Source organism: Hylaeus anthracinus, unplaced genomic scaffold (assembly GCF_026225885.1).
Source record: "Hylaeus anthracinus isolate JK02 unplaced genomic scaffold, UHH_iyHylAnth1.0_haploid 12001, whole genome shotgun sequence".
Lineage (NCBI taxonomy): Eukaryota > Metazoa > Arthropoda > Insecta > Hymenoptera > Colletidae > Hylaeus > Hylaeus anthracinus.
The window spans coordinates 18709092-18715091 of NW_026534348.1; the positions used below are offsets into that span (position 1 = coordinate 18709092).

General features: G+C 36.8%; 1 protein-coding gene across 1 annotated transcript in view; it reads right to left on the minus strand.

Moving 5' to 3' along the window:
* The window catches only part of LOC128891206 (uncharacterized), a 599859-nt gene extending 594381 nt beyond the window's left edge, over positions 1 to 5478 (minus strand). The window contains exon 1 of the mRNA XM_054150532.1: positions 4782 to 5478. The gene's annotated coding sequence lies outside the window, so the exon portion shown is untranslated. The remainder of the gene's footprint in view (positions 1 to 4781) is intronic.
* Positions 5479 to 6000: the final 522 nt, after the last annotated feature.

The window sequence follows — 6000 nt, forward strand, 5'->3', positions numbered from 1 at the left end:
TACGGTTTGTTAGATTGTAACAAATTTATTATTCGATAATTTGTTGCAACGATCTCTGGATACCAATATACAGAACAATAATAGAAATTTTAATTCCTTGCCTCGACCACTTGTCACAACGCACATTTATTGTGCTATGGAAGCTATTGAAATTCCGGCTCATTTTAACAGTGGAATTTTCAATAATGGTTTCCATTCTGATTTCGAAATTATGACTCCGATTTTCTTGTAAATTGGACGACAAACCGAGATTTTTATCGACAGCCGAGACAAGAAATGTAACAATCCGACAAAAGATTTTCCATCGTTGTAAAAAGGACAAAAATTGACAATGGACAGAAGAAACTCTACAAAGCTCTGTAGAAGAATAACACAGAGCCACTATCATATAAAATAGTATTCTATTTGCATTTTTCACTTCCAATTATACTGTGCATCTCGTTCTCGATGATATCTCCATTTCTAAAAAACAAAACCGGGGATCTTTATATTGTTTCGTTATGCCAAAGCGTAAACACGTTTTCTTTTTTCGCATAATTACAGTTTTATATTTTTTCATCGATTGAGATGCCAGGACATAAAAAGAGAAAACGATCAAGATCTCGATCGCACAAAGATCATCGATCGAATCGTGGAAAAGATGAAAAATTCGATCAGTTACAAAAACAACCACCTTTATTCTTGGCAAAGCACTTTCACCAATATAAATAATTACACGTATGCGAGGAACTCCAAGTTAATCGTTCGACAACCCTTTGCAACCAATTTTCTATTTCTGCTTGAATTTCGAGTTAAACAACCTTAGCGACGTCGAGAAAGCATCGTTCGTCGAGAAAGGACACCTAAGAATAATTTATTCATACGTCTTTCGAATTGAATCTCTTCCACCCATGTTCGAACAATACAAACGTCGGGACGTTTTAAATAATTCTTTCGGTGTTTGTAGAAACACGATCCGTGGCGTGCGATGCATTCGCTTTTTATGCGATTACAATTGCTAACGAATGCTGTGAATAAATGCCGCGTGTCCTACGTTACTCTGAGCAAACGCAAACGCTCGTCCTGTTTACTCTGCGTATGGAACAGTTGCTAAATTACTGAAGGTACATTATCTTATTTTCTGTATTAAAACTTGATTTTTAAGACTCTTATTATTGCATGTTCAGCCTTATATCGAGATCAAATTTATTCGTTAGAATTCCTTTTGTACTATAGCGAAGAAGGTGTGATTTAAGTTGTCGGTTTCCTAAAGATCTATTTACACATATCCGTACCGTATCAGTTCCGTAATGTCCATCAGTGACAGTGATTTTAAATATTCTTCTATTGTTTTTGAATGGACATGTTCACACACTTCCGACACCGCTTCGTGACGTTACTAATACGGTACGGATACGGAACTGACACGTTACGGATATGTGTAAATAGACCTTAAATCGTATATGTTAGATTCTGAAGTCGTACCTTGTTTGAGAGTAAATTCGTGAATGGAAACAATGAAATTTCTCAGAATAAGTTTAAATATATAAATATAAATGTAAAGCAATGAATTTAGTCTGCATTACAAATAATTCATAAAGATAAAATTATATTAATCATTTGATGAAAGACCGATTATCTAATGAACTAAATGTTATTCTATATTTCTGATGTCAGACTAAAAACAGAGAAGCAGAAGAGTGTGTTTTCACTGTATTTAAAAAATGTTATTTCAGAAATATTCAAAGGAAAGAATTATTTTATTAGTTCATAATTTGAGTAATCAGAATGGAAATATCGAATATATAGCAGTAATGGTTAACCATCGGTTACTTGCTATAATTTCAATGTATTCTATTAATGAAAAACAAAAATAATCCAATATTCGTCAATAATTACTAAATATTGTAGGGTATAATTGGGAAATAATAGATTTTAGATTTGTTTCTTCTTTTCATAATCCTGACACAATTTGCGTGAAACAACAACTAAATTTTACGTGCTCGATCATCTTTCTTACGCTTGCTTTATTGCAGAGGATGCTACCAATCTTCATTAGTGGTATGTTAAGCACGGGTTCATAAATTGTAATGTCGAGATTTAAGGTGGGTGACACGGTTTAAGAATTACAACTTTTAAAATAATATCGATTTAGTCTTTATAATAATTGTAACATATACATGAAACGAATATTAACTATTCCACAGTGTATCTACTTTAGAAAAAAAACACAACATGTCAAATAAATTTGCACTGTTGCATTTTTGTGAGGTACATGAATACTATAAAAAACTGTATAGATCGCACTTGATCGTAGATAATATTTATACTCTAAACAAACCCAAATATTACGTTTAAACTCTACCTCTATGCTTTTCAACATTCAGCTATTATGTATATTCACCATTGGATAGTGCTATCTTTGGGAATAATAAATTAATTATAGAAGTACGACTTAGGGAACTCTTTTCTAAAAGTCTCGACCGCATGAAATTTTAATATTTTGGAAATATTTAATCGACCCCAAACGAATGAACTTCATGAACAAAACGGTACAACTATCTCGAAAACAACAAATTTCAATACTTACCGTTGTTGTTATACTTTTCGTTGACACTCTCAGGCCGCCACGTGACGCACAGCAGACTTCCCACAAGTTATCTAATCACGTCGCCGACATTCAGGAAGCATACGTTCCCATGGTGCTGCATTAACGTCCTGGCGATTCGTATTCATGGCAACATAGGTTCAACGGGTCACGTTAATAACGCGTGCGCCACGTATCAAAAATCACCTCGACGGATATATTCGAGTTCGGTTCGCGTTCCTGGCATCGTCTCGTAATTTTACTAACAGCCGAGGCAAACTTACAAACGTAAATTATACAGTTAATTCCCGTGTTATTGTTAATTAATTGATCGTTACATGGTTTATTTGCCTGAATTAGTTCACATTATGCGAATATTTAATATGCAATTTTCGCCGGCGCCGGCAAATCGCTTAAAACGCAATTTCGTCGAGCTAGCCAGGCGTAAATATTCATGTAATTTTGATGCACTCCATTTAATGCGGCACGATTAAAAATCATTCAACGGGACACATTTTCAGCGAGCGCGATAATTATGTGCTCCACCCCGAGAACAAACCGTCGCGGCCGAAATAAATATTATGGCGAAACAGTGGAGAGCCATCCTAATTGCCTCACCCCTTTCAACGGAGAAAGTTACCCTCACTTAAGAAAGATCGAGAGGGTGGGACGCGAACGAACTTGTAACTTAGCACCCCCAACGCCTAACCCGCCACCTAACCCACCACCAAAACTTCCTACGTTCGTAATTGTTGTAAAAGCTTTCGATCGTTATTATTGCTTGAACCGAAATTGACCGGGTGAGAAAGCTTCTGGTTGAACTTTGGGCGAGAACTGTACCCAGGAAGAATTCAAGCTCTGAATTTAAAGCAGAAAGGTAAGGATGTATTTGGAATGAAACGATGAAAAATTGAAGTATACATGGGATGGAGTCAATCTTGTTAACCCCTTCGAATCTGACGTATATGTGCTTGTGCATGAATTTTTAAGATCATATTTTGCCATGAAGAAATGAATAGTTTAAAGAAAATGTCACGTAGCTACAACTGATATCTGTTTTAACGTTTCGGGTGACAGTTGTCAAGGAATCATAACAAAGACTTCAGACTAAAGAGGCTTTAAAGTGAAATTTTTATTGTTAATAAAAGTATATCATTTCTTTACACAGAACTTTCATTCGTAATTTAAAAGATGCTATTTCACGGTTAAATGAAATTTTATATTTGAAGGAAAGCGATAAACTTCATTGCGCTAAGAGCCTGTGAATGTTTTATATCAAATTTTATATTTATTACACTTTACTCAAAATTTGCACTCATAATCGCAAACATACTAGTTTACGTTTAGATGATGTCTTAATTCGATGACATGTGCTCAAGCCTGAACAAATTGAAACACGTGAAAAATATAATTTCATCCAGAGATATATAGTCAGGTTCAAAAAATGTAAAGAAAGAAAGTAGATACGTATTTCGTATACAAATTAATTTTATAAAATATATTTAGAATAGAATTTATCGTATTATCCCTTTCGAACATTGTGTACATTGTAATCTATATGAACTTTAGAAAGTATTTGTATCCAGAAAATTACTATTCTAAAAATAAATGTCTGGTATCTAAAATTGATTCCAATTTAAATTTTGTCTGTGCCAACTGTCAATAAACCATGAGAGAAGCATTGTAGCAAGGACTTTTAAAGTAGTACTTTTATCGTGAACGAACAGTATTTACTTCTAACAAAAACTTTCTTTCTAAATTTAAAGGATGCTATATGACATTTGAACGAACTTTTACCTTAGAAATGAATCTATGACACTGAACGTTAAAAATCACTGTAATAATTATAATTCACACAAATATTGTTATTTTCCAATCCATTTACATTCGTCGAGGTCTAAATAAATTAGCACACGCGGAGAATAATTGCTGTACCCTAAGAAAAATAATTCAGTTCCAAAGGGGTTAAAGAGAAAGACTGAACACGTGATGAAACGAAGAAAAACAACAAAGTCAATATAAAGCACGACGATCAATATGTATCTTGAATCACCACATAAATTAATTTTTTTTTAATAAGTATCTTCGAAGTCATCGACATGGAATGAAAACAGTGGCCAATGAGAAAATAGCAAAAGCACCGCGTAAAAAAGTCCCGATTTAAAATCTACCGTCTAAGGAAAACGCAGACACGTCGCAGAGAATATGTACGTACAAAATTTACTTGAATTATCCCGCTGCACCGTTCCAATGGCAGTGAACTTTGTAAAACAAGACAGACAGGACGTGTACCACTGGCGCGCAGCGCTGACGCAAACGGGCGCCACGATGAAAATTATGTTTGCATAATTTTCAATTTCGACAGCGCCCCACGGCCGATCGAAGCGAATTGAAGAGACACCGTATGAAGATTCACGTGATTACGAAAAACTAACGGTCCGTTTGTGTTTCGAGCGATCGACGCAAACGTGGGCGAAAATCAACGTGGCCTGGCGAACACGTTATCCTTTTCTCTTTCTCTTTCGGCACTCACAATCAACACACTATCAACACGAACAGAGTAAATAAGAAACCTCGAGTGGTCTCAGAATTCATCGACGAACTCCGTAATTTCCATCGAGATTAAAGTATTCGTTTATTGCAATTCACTTTATCGATTTAAAAAAAGGAATAGAAATTGTTTCTTTCAAACTCTTTTCACACTAAGTTACACGTGAACGGTTTAACGTATTACAATTTATTTATTTATTTTAAATGTTGTCACGCACTTGAAGAATAAAACGCGATGCGAGGGAGTTCCTGGGCACAGGGTTTATCGCACACGAATCGAGTTCGATTGGTACCGTTGCTCGTGGCCCTCGATCCACCTTTCGGGTGCGGATCGTGGGAACGAAGGGCGTCGCGATGCGAATTGCACTGACTCTCGCAGATTCTCCGTTTCCCGCAGAAGCTTCGAAAGCCTCCCCCCACCCCCCACCCCCACCCCCCTCTCTGGTTGGCCTTGCTCAGCGGAGCTTCTATGCCCCTCTTTCGACGTTCGCCGTTAGCCACCCCGTCCGTTTGGCGCTTTCAGCGCAAGCGCCTCGGCTTTTGTGCGGACTCTGCCCTATCCTAATTCATATCCGCGTAAGTACGGTTACGTCCAGCCGGCGGGACAACGAAAATTTCTCGTTTCACCGCATCGTCTTGCGGTTTTCACGGATTACGAGCACCGAGGCTGTTTCACTTTTCCATGGTCCCGTTCTGCGAAATGCCTTCCAACAGTTTCCGATGGCAACTACGACGATTCTTTGTTTCCAGCTTTCTACATCTAGTAGTTTCCAGAATCTACACCTAAAACACTGATACGCATTTACCTAGTAAGGTCTCTAGTATCCTCCATTAGCAAGTATAGCTTGGCACCGTCTCGGCATGCTCTCTACTAATTTGTCAAA